Below are 12,972 nucleotides of genomic sequence, written 5' to 3'. Positions count from 1 at the left end.
ACCCCTCTGTCAAGCTCCTGAAGTTTGCAGATGACTCCACACTGATCTGCCTCATTCAGGACGGTGACGAGTCTGCTTACAGACAGGAGGTTAAGGAGATGGCTGTCTGGTGCAGTCTTAACAACCTGGAGCTTAACACGCTCAAAACTGTGGAGATGATCGTAGACTTCAGGAGAAACCCCCTGCTCTCCCCCCACTCACCATCATGAACAGAACCGTGACTGCAGTGGAGTCATTCAGATTCCTGGGCACCATAATTTCTCAGGACCTGAAGTGGGACAATCACATTGAGTCCATTGTGAAAAAGGACCAGCAGAGGTTGTACTTCCTTCGCCAGCTGAGGAAGTTCAACCTGCCACAGGAGCTGCTGAAACAGTTCTACTCTGCCATCATTGAATCCATCCTCTGCACTTCAATAACTGTCTGGCTCAGCTCAGGTACCAAATCTGACCTCAGAAGACTACGGAGGGTAGTCCGGACTGCTGAGCGAATCATTGGTACAACCCTCCCCACTCTCCAAGAGCTGTACTTATCCAGAGTGAGCAAAAGGGCTGGTAAAATCACTCTTGACCCCTCACATCCAGCACACTCCCTCTTTGAACTGTTACCGTCTGGTCAACGCTACAGAGCTCTGAGCACCAGAACGACCAGACACAGGAACAGTTTCTTCCCTCAGGCAATCCATCTCATGAACACTCAACAATAAACGAGGAACACACAACTATAATACATTATACATTCACCACACTCACTAATTTTATTTTTATTTTCTCATTTCTAATTTGCACATACTTGACCTATACACACATAATTGTCTATATTATATATTGTGTTTTTGTTGTTTTGTACATTGCCTATTTGTATATTATTCTTTTATTGTCTGTGTCCTGTCCTGTTGCTGTCTTTCTGTTGCACTGTGGAGCTTCTGTCACTACAACAAATTCCTCGTATGTGCAAACATACCTGGCTAATAAAGCTCATTCTGATTCTGATTCTGATATATATATTATCGCATCCAAAATAAAAGTTTTTGTTTACATAATATATGTGTGTGTACTGTGTGTATTTATTATGTATATATAAATACACACATACAGTATATATTTAGAAAATATTTCCATGTATATATTTATATAATTTATATATATAAATATATTTAATATACAAATATAACATTTTTCTTAAATATATACATGCATATGTGTGTATTTATACATACATAATAAATATACACAGTACACACATATATTATGTAAACAAAAACGTTTATTTTGGATACGATTAATCGATGGTTAATTGTATGACAGCACTTATAATAACCTTGATAAATAACATTACTAAAAAAGCTGAATAAACTGAAATGAGAAAACTAAATGAAACCTAACAATCACAGTGTGAAAACTATGGAAATATAGAAATTAAAAATTCAAAACAACATTCAAAACAAAAATAGTAATATCCCAGAAAACATGTGTGAGTGAGTGTGTATTTTAAAATGCATTATGCAGATTATTGTGATTATTGTGAGTTTGGCATTGAGCTGTTTTTAATTAAAATTAAAAGGAAGGAGACTAATTAGAAAAACAATCCTCTTTCCTGAGTTTGACTTTGATCTGCACTCCATACATTTTCATATATATTATGACAGTTAGATTAGCATCTACATGAGCAGCCCGGAGTGAAGTATACGCAGCAGTTTGATCTTTTATTAGAAAATATTGAATTTCATTCTCACTTTTTAACAGATGACCTGGAAAGTCAACCAGCTGTAGGGCGATTACGGCAAACCTGCTTTACCTCCAAAATCCTATAAACCCATCAACATAATTTGATCCATGAAAACGTCTTTAATCGGCTTCTCAATTCCCAAAGTATGGGTTGTGTTTTGTGGAGCACAGACTACACCGAAAAGAGCCATCGACAGAAAGAGGGTCACCGCCATCATGCGAGAAACCGTGATTACCACCAGCCTATTATAACCACGACACTAAAAGAAAACCTTCAAATGACCCTTTTAAAAACACTCCACAGCCTGCACACGTTCACTTGGTCTCAGTGGACCTGTTGGTCAGATCACACTATAACGTATCAAAGGCCAACCTTTCCGTTGTCTCCTCCCCCAGCTTTTCTCAGCAGACAAAACACCAAAATCAATGAAGTTGGGTTGTTTAGGCCTGTATTGACAAAAAAGGACTATTTTTAGAGGACGCATCAAAGAATGAAAGCCAGAGAGCATAACACTATGTTTTCTTGTCCATCACAAGAGCAATAGAGACTACATTCTAGTGATGACCTTATAAACTAGTCTTTTATGCTTTCCAAATGTTGATTACTGGCTCAAAAAGGTTCACAAATTGCTGTATTTGGGTCTCAAAAAGCCAAACAACTGGATGTATAAATTCCGTAACACTTTCTTTTAGGTCTAACATGTTAACCTTGATGTAAAAATGCTTTGATCAGCCTAAAATAAGGCTGGTCTGTTGGCTGGTTTAAGAGTTTTTGAATTTTGGGGCATTTTCAGAAAAGGAGAACAGCTTTAACAAGTTACAATAACCACAAAAAAAGGCTGGTTAAAGAATCAGCGCAAAATGAAAAACAAAACTAAACACATTTAATAATATGTTTATAAAAATGAATATGATTAAGGGTATTCAATTAATATGTGAATTCTTGCTTGGTTTCAGAACAAGTTTTGAAAAAGTATCATAAAATTTTAAATATAAATATTAGCAATTTATCATTTTAGGACTACCTTTTCAAAAAGATCTGCTTAAGAATTACCAATATACTCTAACAATATTTTACATTTAGGCAAATTCATGGTGAATTTGTATGAATTTGTACAATCTTATTAAGTTATTTTAGTGGTGGGCCTTCATGATTTAAAAAAAATCATGAATCATTTAAAAAAATCATATCATGAATTGGGATGGAAGTACAATTTAAATACATAAATGATACACATAATACTGAATATAATAACATTTTCTTCCTCTTTCCCTTTAAAACTCCCATTTTTACTATAAACAGTAAGTGGCATTAGCTTTCAAATGGTCGAAATGTCATGTTCTGCCTGTCCTATACAAGCTCACGCTGAGGCGTTCTGAGAAGAACAGTGTGACGTCTTTTAAAGATTCATATGAACAGAAGGAAGTCTGTCAGTATCCCTTAATTTTCTGCTTCCACTTTAATCCTCCCTCAACCAAGAAACAAACACAACCTAACAATATCAAGGGGAGTGTTAGCAGTAAAGGATAACAGTAAGATTAGCATACATTTCAATATAGTGAGGCATTTCAAAGTAGCAAAGCAACCATCTTTACTACTTTTTTGCTTCAGTATCACCGGCATTTTAACAGGACACTGAACAACAAAACAGGGGGGAAATCCAATTTAAATATAGTCATTTTACATAAGTGATACACGTAATACTAAATAAAAGAAAAAAAACTTTATCTTTCCCTTTAAAACTCCCAGTAAGAGAAAAATGAGCTTTTCCTTGTGCTCAAAAGATACTGAACTTCGCACAAATAGAGCCAGTGCAATTCACAGAGTAATTTTCTCAAATGATCATTGGTGAAAGCAGAAGGAATCTGATTTGACAATGTTCAGGATTGACAAAGCTGTGTTGAACTAAACACTCAAGATTTTGCTTGCATACAGGTTTTTTTTTGTGTATAAACCTATAACCTCTGAACAGACGAGACACAATGAAGCAGGGATAAATGAAGGACAACCCTTTAAGCAGGTAGAATAAAAGCATATTTTTGTGCATTTTTTAAAGATTTGGTATTCATCATGTTTTTGAAGTTAGCGTCTGAGTTTTCATCCACTGTGGCTCATCATTTTTCAGCACAAAAAAATTAATTTGCCTACATTTAAGTGATTTTGCACAACTACATCTGATTTGATAAGACATGATCAAATATATGCACTTAAATGAGCTAAAATTGGCTGATTAGCCTACAGCTCTACATGACGCATCATTTATTTTTTCACAGAGTATAACACTTTCACCATGGAGATAGTGCTAATCTTTAGTGCCACCTACAAAAGCAGAGGTTTTACGTCTTGGTAAAATATCACAGCAGCATGCCGTGAGAATAGCTGTTCCTGTGTCCATCTGTGCGGGGAATATAAATCCTCTTTCGTAAATGGCCTTCGCTTCTATTTCCTCCCCAACACTCATTTCATACGTGCGACTCACACACATAGAGACGTCTCCCATGTGTCTCAATTTCCCTCTTACATCTATACTAATGTTTTCAGCCATGCACCCCCTATCTACACAGGAATGGCTAATGTTTGCATGGTTTTCCTCTCTGCGGTCAGTCCCTGATGCTGGTCGATCTGACTGAGCTGGAGTAGAGGTATCTGAGAGCCATTATTCCACATGAATGAGCTTCACGACTTCCAACCTACAATCTCCATGTTTTTTGCTTTAGAAGGGGAGACAGCTGTACATAGCGACTTAAGAAGTGAGAAAATTGTCTTCTTGTCATGCTCACAAATGCTGTATTTGTGTAAATTTATGTGTGAGGCAGGGCTCAACAATAAAGGCCCCGATATACTTCAAACGAAGTTCGTTTTCATTCTTCGTTTGGGGGCAAAAAGAAGTTTGAAAAGACTGAGCGACGGTATACGGTTTTCGAACATTATTAACTGGATAAATTATTACACGTTTTTATATTTTATGTGTTGTCATAATTTGATAAAAACAAAGGTTTATTATTGTATGTTATGGCATTTCATTTACTGTATACCTTTTAAATTCCCTTATTGAAAGAACAACAGCAGCAGCAGTATGGTGTAACATTTATTTGAAACATGTATTTGGTACTTGCTACCTTATATCTTTACTCTGTCGTTTCATTCTTTTCATGGCTTTGGAAAACTTGCATCTGATGTTTCTCTACGTCGCTTTTTGCATAACTCTGTGTCGTCGACACCAAGCTTCGTTGCGATTTCTTTCTAGGAATTAAATGCTTTCTCTGAATCTTTAAAGTCTCCCTGCGAGTGATAGTACAGGTGCGGATATATTTGTGGCAGCTCAGCTATTCGACACAGTGTATTGATGTTGCTAGTTACTTGGAGATGTTGTTCTCCTGCCTGACCTTTGTTGAATGAGAAACGAACCAGGGAAAAAAAAAATTGTGCGTCAAAAAGAAAGTGGAGTTCCAGAACACAGCCACCGATTGCGTAATCACCACAGACCAACGGTAGCTCAAAGGTGTTTAGGAGCCAAAACGAACTCCTCAGAAAGTTCGCTTTGGTGAGCTGTATCGAACTGCCGAAACGAACTCAAAACGAACTTCGTTTCGGCCTGATTTTGTTCAAAATGACGTAATTTCAGTCCGTTCTTCGATTTTGTTTGAAGTATATCGGGGCCTTAAGTGTTTTTTTTATTTGCTGGCCCGGTACCTGCCCACTATAAAAAAATATTTTATTTTATGCATGGGTAGTCAGGAAAATACATACAGTATAACATAATTTTGTTTCATTGAGCACAATGAAAGTCTTGTATTGCCTGAATTAAACAGCTGGCATTATGCCCTATTATACGGTGTATTACTCACTTACCAAATAAATAAATAATACACCGTATAATAGGGCATTATGCCCTATTATACGGTGTATTACTCACTTACCAAATAAATAAATAAATAAATAAAATATTTTCAGTAATAATCATATTATTTATTTATTTAAAAATATATAATATTTATTTATTGATTTAAAATAATGTGTTATTTTATTATTAGTTCATTATTTTATGCTGTTACAAACTGGGAGTAGAATAACTTAGTTATTTTTAATTTTAAAATTATTATTATTATAATTTGTACTACTAAAGGCTGTCTGAAGGGAATATAATCCAGCTGGCTGTACACTGTATTTTAACACGGCAACTAACTATTGTTTAAATGAACTTATTTTTTATTTAAAATTGCTTTTTTTGTTATTAGTTTATTATTTTATACTGCTAAAGCTGCTAAAAGGGAATACAATCCAGTGGACTGTACACTGTCTTATTACACAGCAGCTTTCTAAATAAAAATAAATAAATAAATAAATAAAAAATAAAAAAATAAAAAAATAAAAAATAAAATAAACATTATTTTGATTTCACAATATTTCTATTTGACAAAAAACAAACAAAAGCACGCACATCAATCTCAGATGGGTGCTCGACTAAAAAACAAGTAGAAAATATAAATGTAAAGTCGGCAACACCAAAGCTCCAAAAGTATAAAAAAATGTATTTAAAAAACTTTCGCACAGCATGTGACGTTTTGAGAACACAGGCTCTTCATCAGACATCATCTTCATCTTCATTATTTACATTTTTAAATACATTTTTTTGATACTTTTGGAGCTTTGGTGTTGCTGACTTTACATTTATATTTTTTTCTCCTATATTTCCATTTATAATAACTGAATAAAGTTATTTTTATTTAAAATAACTGAATAACTGATTTTTTAAAAATATTAGTTTTTTATTTTATACAGCCAAAAAAAAAGAAGTTTATTACAACGCAGAAAACAATCAGTTATATAAATAATAAATAATACTACAATAAAAAATAATAGTTTGAAATATGAAAATAATTTAGTGATGATTTATAATTTTATTTCCAGGTTTGCAAGCCATGCTTCCTGTTGAAGACTCACTTGACTTCCCCTCAGACAATTTTTATTCTCTCCTTTGAGACACTGGCAGGCTGAGGGAAAAGCTAAAGAACAAAACAAAACGAAAGAGAGAGAGAGTACGTGACGAGAAGGAGAGTAAAAAGAGAGACAAGCTGTCCTTTCATCTACCTGCGATGAAAAAAAAAAACACTAAATAGATTCTGTCCTTCAGAGGTCTTTATGGTAATAACTGAAATCTGACAGCAAAGCTATAAATGCCCTGCTTTAACCACAGCAATCACAATAAATATTCACTTTGACCGATCTGTAAAAAACACCCCACCAACTATTCTACGCCACCCCGCTGAGATGTTTATGGTAATTTATCTTATGGGATCGTAACAGGGTTTCAGTCCGGAAGACAGTCCAGATCTATCATATGGTAAACACAGAGCAAAACGGCATATTACAGAATGTTATAAAACAGTGACCCACCTTCAAGGCCTTCATAACTAACAGAGACAACCACTACTGTTGTGCAGAGGACAGCATGTGAACAACAATTTTGAGAGTTATATAACGTCTCTTTATTTCCTGTTGGGAAAGTAATGACATTATCATCTCAACAGCTCTAAAATTTTTCACTTGAAGGACTGGGTAAAGGAAAAGAAAGTAATATTATTTTCTCTTGAAAAAGTGTGGGGCATTAGCTTTCATTTGGTCGAAATGTCAAGCTTTGCACATTCTATAAAACTCTCAGTTACAAAAACTCACGCTGAGGCATTCTGAGAAGAACAGTGTGACATCTTTTAAAGATTCACATGAACAGAAGGAAGTCTGTCAGTGTCCCTTAATTTTTTGCTTCCCCTACCTGCAGATTTAATCCTCCCTCAACAAAGAAACACAAATTCGACCTAACAGTGTCAAGGGGAAAGTTAGCAGTAAAGGCTAACAGTGTGATTTGCATACCAATACAGTGAAACGTAACTAATTTAAAGTAGCAAAACTTTACTACATTTTTAAGTAGCGTTTCCAAAATAGTGTAGCCTTTCTAGTAACAAGTCTAATTCATTCTAATGAATCGGTTCATTCAAACAGCTCATGTAAATGAACTGAATCAAAACAAACGACTTTAGGTCTTTTTTTTAAAGCAGAATATTTAGTTACATGCTACTTTGTTATAAGAATTACATATAGTTTTACTATAATAAATTTAGTTCTTTCATGACAACTCTCGAAGGGATTGGCATGGTAATGTACATGACAATGTTAATGTATTTGGTCTTGGTGGAATAGATCTGCTTCGCTGCTGCTGCTGTGGCAGAGCAAGTACCGAGACTTGCTACTGCCAATACATCCACAACATGCTGCTGTGAGCATGTAAGAAATACTGCTGCTGCAAATATAACATACATGAAATTAATGTATCTATGAGTTTATATAAACTAGAGTGTGTTCTAGTTTAGTTGTTTTAGTAAACCTTTATGATTTCAATTTTTATTCTATTATCTTGTTATCCTATAAGATCTTTCATTCAATAAAAGAGGCTAATTGATTTTTGTAAAACAAAATGGCACCTGCACCGCCCATGACCTGTACATCATCTTACATTTCATACAGTTGACAAACATGATGCAGGTTTACAACTCACTGCGTGATGTAGCCTATAAAATGCAGTTATGTGCCCTTAAAATTTAAGATATTGGGACAAAAAATGTCCCTGTATAAGTTTTGCCTCATATTTATATTAAATGATAAGCGATATCATACAAGCAGTGAGAGCAATATCATACCAGTTCAGTAAATAAGAAGTTAATATTTTGTTATATTTTAGATAGACTACAATATTATCCTTTGCTCAATTTTGGTAAGCAAACACATTACCTATAAAGCCACAGCAGAACTGTTGTGCGTCTCTTAACACAGCGGTGATTTTCAGATTTCTGAACGAATCTGCATTTGGAACGAATTGGGTGAACCAATGATTCAATGGCCAATTCATAAAGAGAGTCATTGAAGTAATTCCTGAATGAATCAGCAGATTTGAATGATTGACTGAATTACTTACTCATAAGACATTTACCGTTGCCTGCTGGCGGTTTTAGTTTCTTATTTTGTGTATCATTACATTAAATTGATTGTTAACCCAAAAAGAAAAATTCTGTCATCATTTACTCACCCTCATGTCATTTCAAACCTCGATCACTTACATTCTTTTATGAAACTTAACAGAAAATAATGAAGAATGTTGGCCACCAGAAGAAAAAGACTGTTGGTAACCAAGCTGTTTTGGTTAACAGTGACTTTCAATGTATGAACAAAAAATACTGAGATGTTTCTCAGATTATAATTTTATGTTCCATATTTATATTAGGCTGTTTATATGTAATACATTTTATGTTGAATGAAATAAAGTATTTTTTCTTAAAACTACTTTTTGTAATATCTACTCTATACTTTTCTCATTTAACACAATAATGACTGTAGGTTATCTTTTGGGGGGTTATTTTCACAGCTAAATTTAATTTTAGATTAATCACCACATCATACAATTAACTGGATTAAACATTTGAATCGACTGACAGCCCTAATATATACACTCACTGGCCACTTTATTAGGTACACCTTGGTAGCACTGGGTTGGACCCTCTTTTGCCTTCAGAACTGCCTTAATTCTTCGTGGTATAGATTCAACAAGGTGTTGGAAACATTCCTCAGAGATTTTGGTCCATATTGACATGATAGCATCACGCAGTTGCTACAGATTTGTCAGCAGATTTGTCCACCACATCCCAAAGGTGCTCTATTGGATTGAGATCTGGTGACTGTGGAGGCCATTTGAGTAAAGTGAACTCATTGTCATGTTCAAGAAACCAGTCTGAGATGATTTGAGCTTTGTGACATGGTGCATTATCCTGCTGGAAGTAGCCATCAGAAGATGAGTACACTGTAGTCATAAAGGGATGGAGATGGTCAGCAACAATACTCAGGTAGGCTGTGGTGTTTAAACAGTGCTCAATTGGTACTAAGGGGCCCAAAGTGTGCCAAGAAAATATCCCCCACACCATTACACCACCACCACCAGCCTGAACCGTTGAGACAAGGCTGGATGGATCCATGCTTTCATGTTCTGACCCTACCATCTGAATGTCGCAGCAGAAATCGAGACTCATCAGACAAGGCAACATTTTTCCAATCTTCTATTGTCCAGTTTTGGTGAGCCTGTGTGAATTGTAGCCTCCGTTTCCTGTTCTTAGCTGACAGGAGCGGCACCCGATGTGGTCTTCTGCTGCTGTAGCCCATCTGCTTCAGGGTTCAACGTGTTGTGCGTTCAGGGATGTTATTCTGCATACCTTGGTTGTAACGAGTGGTTATTTGAGTTACTGTTGCCTTTCTATCATCTCTAACCAGTCTGCCAATTCTCCTCTGACCTCTGACATCAACAAGGCATTTTCGTCCACGCAACTGTCGCTCACTGGATATTATCTCTTTTTCTGACCAGTCTCTGTAAACCCTAGAGATGGTTGTGCATGAAAATCCCGGTAGATCAGCAGTTTTTGAAATACTCAGAACAGCTCGTCTGGAACCAACAACTATTCCACGTTCAAAGTCACTTAAATCCCCTTTCTTCCCCATTCTGATGCTCGGTTTGAACTTCAGCAAGTCATCTTCACCACATCTAGATGCCTAAATTCATTGAGTTGCTGCCATGTGATTGGCTGAATTGCAATTTGTGTTACCAAGCAATTGAACAGGCGTACCTAATAAAGTGGCCGGTGAGTGTATATAAAATAAGTATATTTAATACATATATTAAAACAGCTTTGGGTCAATAATATTTCAGTTAGATGTTTTTAAAAGGGTTGCTGTTGTCATTTTGTGTATCTTTGCAAGCTATAGTAGCTTCAAAAAATTCTTTTTCAGTATGACAAGCAGTTAAAAAGCACACTAAACAGCAAAGTGACAAAATGTCAAGCAAACTCATTATCTGCAATGGGATTTTAAAAATGCAAAATGTAGTCGCTTAATTTTAATGATCTGAAGTGCATCAGCGTCAGCTGTTTTCAAAGACTCATCAAAGTGAATCAGAACAGTACATGCAGCGCTACATGACTGAGCTGGTATAAATTTGATAAGTCTCTTCAGGTGCTGGCGAGATTCCCTTTAAGTGCTCTACAAAGCTCTTGTCAAAAATCAAAATGCCGTCGTGATTACTCTCTCGAAATGTGGCTCCTTCACCGGCCTGATGACTAACTTTAATATTTGGCCTTGATATCTACCCCTACAGCAACATCAAGGGAGCAGAATAGTAATGGCCCATAAAGTCATCCTATTCTGCTGCAATTACCAAGAATGAGAGTCTGAGGTCCTAAATCACTCAGGGCCACAGTGGGCGTCCATTAAACAGCCTTTAATGAATTACCCATAACCTCTGGGAAGACACTGCCTTCAATGACATCTCTCACACAAAGCGTGCTTTTCAGCTGACACAAAAATCGTATCCAGTAAAGCAGCAGGAGCCTTGACCATCTGAGCTGAAGGGTCTCTACAGCATCGCTTTGCGCTGGATGTGTCGTAATCTGAGGTTAGCAGGGCTTCTGTTGCAAGTGCCATCATCTGGAGAGGTGCTGCTGAAGAGGAGGGAAGCAATATCCTGGCTTGTGCTACAATAGCTGAATCAAAAAGTTTGAATGAGTATGCGGTTCTAACCCCTAAGTCCACTTGAGTACAATACTAGAGCTAAAAGCTCTGAATGAATCACTTTCAGTGAATCACAATGAATCGCAGCAGAAATGCCTCCATTGCATGAGGAGAAATGCTTCTGCTCTCTTAAGAAACATTTACCTGTCAAACAAAATCTCTATTTTCTTTTAAAATCTTGCTTTCAAAACAATTCCGCATATGTGGATCTTGCAAGTAGTTAAGTTTTTAGTACCTAGCTCAACAGCATTTTTAAATGATTTAATACAGACTCATTCATATTACAAAAGATAACTACAATGACAATTATATAACAAATTAGCATTCGCACCAACAGAAAATAACATTCTTTTTATAATATATTGTTATGTATTTATTATATATGGGATGGATTCTGATTGGCTATGAATGTCCAGCTAGAAAAAATAATTCTGAAAAGGATTCCAATGACATCGTTCCACTGTTTTCGTTAAAGATGTTACGTGGACTTCCTCATACTCATAGAATTACAACGATTATTAAACCTGTATAGATATAGTTATCGTTATGAACAGTGTTGGGGAAAGTTACTTTTAAAAGTCATGTATTACAATATTGCATTACTCCATAAAAAAGTAACATTACGTAACTTTTTATGAAAAGTAGTGCATTATATTACTTTTGTGTTATTTTTTGTTACCTGAGCTGGGCTTTCTTATTAATTTTTAATGACAAAAACCCAAAGGGTATATTTTTGGCAACAAGACAACAGAAACAAGCTGCAACACAACAAAATTAGCACAACACAACGGAACAAGCCACAACACAATGGAAACAAGTCCCATCACAACGGAAACAAGTCTCATCACAACAGAAACAAGTCTCATCACAACAGAAACAAGTCTCATCACAACAGAAACAAGTCCCAACACAACAGAAACAAGTCCCAACACAACGGAAACAAGTCCCAACACAATGGAAACAAACCACAACAACAAAATTAGACACAACACAATGGAAACAAGCCACAACACAATGGAAACAAGTCCCATCAAAACGGAAACAAGTCCCAACAAAATGGAAACAAACCACAACACAACAAAATTAGCACAACACAATGGAAACAAGCCACAACACAATGGAAACAAGCCACAACACAATGGAAACAAGGCCCATCACAACGGAAACAAGTCTCATCACAACAGAAACAAGTCCCAACACAACGGAAACAAGTCCCAACACAACGGAAACAAGTCCCAACACAATGGAAACAAGTCCCAACACAATGGAAACAAACCACAACACAATGGAAACAAGTCCCATCACAACGGAAACAAGTCCCATCACAACGGAAACAAGTCCCAACACAACAGAAACAAGTCCCAACACAATGGAAACAAACCACAACACAACAAAATTAGACACAACACAATGGAAACAAGCCACAACACAATGGAAACAAGTCCCATCACAACGGAAACAAGTCTCATCACAACAGAAACAAGTCTCATCACAACAGAAACAAGTCCCATCAAAACGGAAACAAGTCCCAACACAATGGAAACAAACCACAACACAACAAAATTAGCACAACACAATGGAAACAAGCTGCAACACAACAAAATTAGCACAACACAATGGAAACAAGCTGCAACACAACAA

At 36.0% G+C, this 12,972-nt stretch overlaps 1 protein-coding gene across 2 annotated transcripts in view; it reads right to left on the bottom strand.

Moving 5' to 3' along the window:
* LOC306863466 (thiamine pyrophosphokinase 1-like) overlaps positions 1–12,972 on the bottom strand; it is an 84,041-nt gene that overhangs the window by 13,830 nt on the left and 57,239 nt on the right. The gene's annotated exons all lie outside the window — the stretch shown is intronic.

Source organism: Barbus barbus (genome assembly GCF_936440315.1).
Source record: "Barbus barbus genome assembly, chromosome: 44".
In the NCBI taxonomy this organism is placed as follows: domain Eukaryota; kingdom Metazoa; phylum Chordata; class Actinopteri; order Cypriniformes; family Cyprinidae; genus Barbus; species Barbus barbus.
This window is presented reverse-complemented; position numbering and strand designations above follow the sequence as displayed.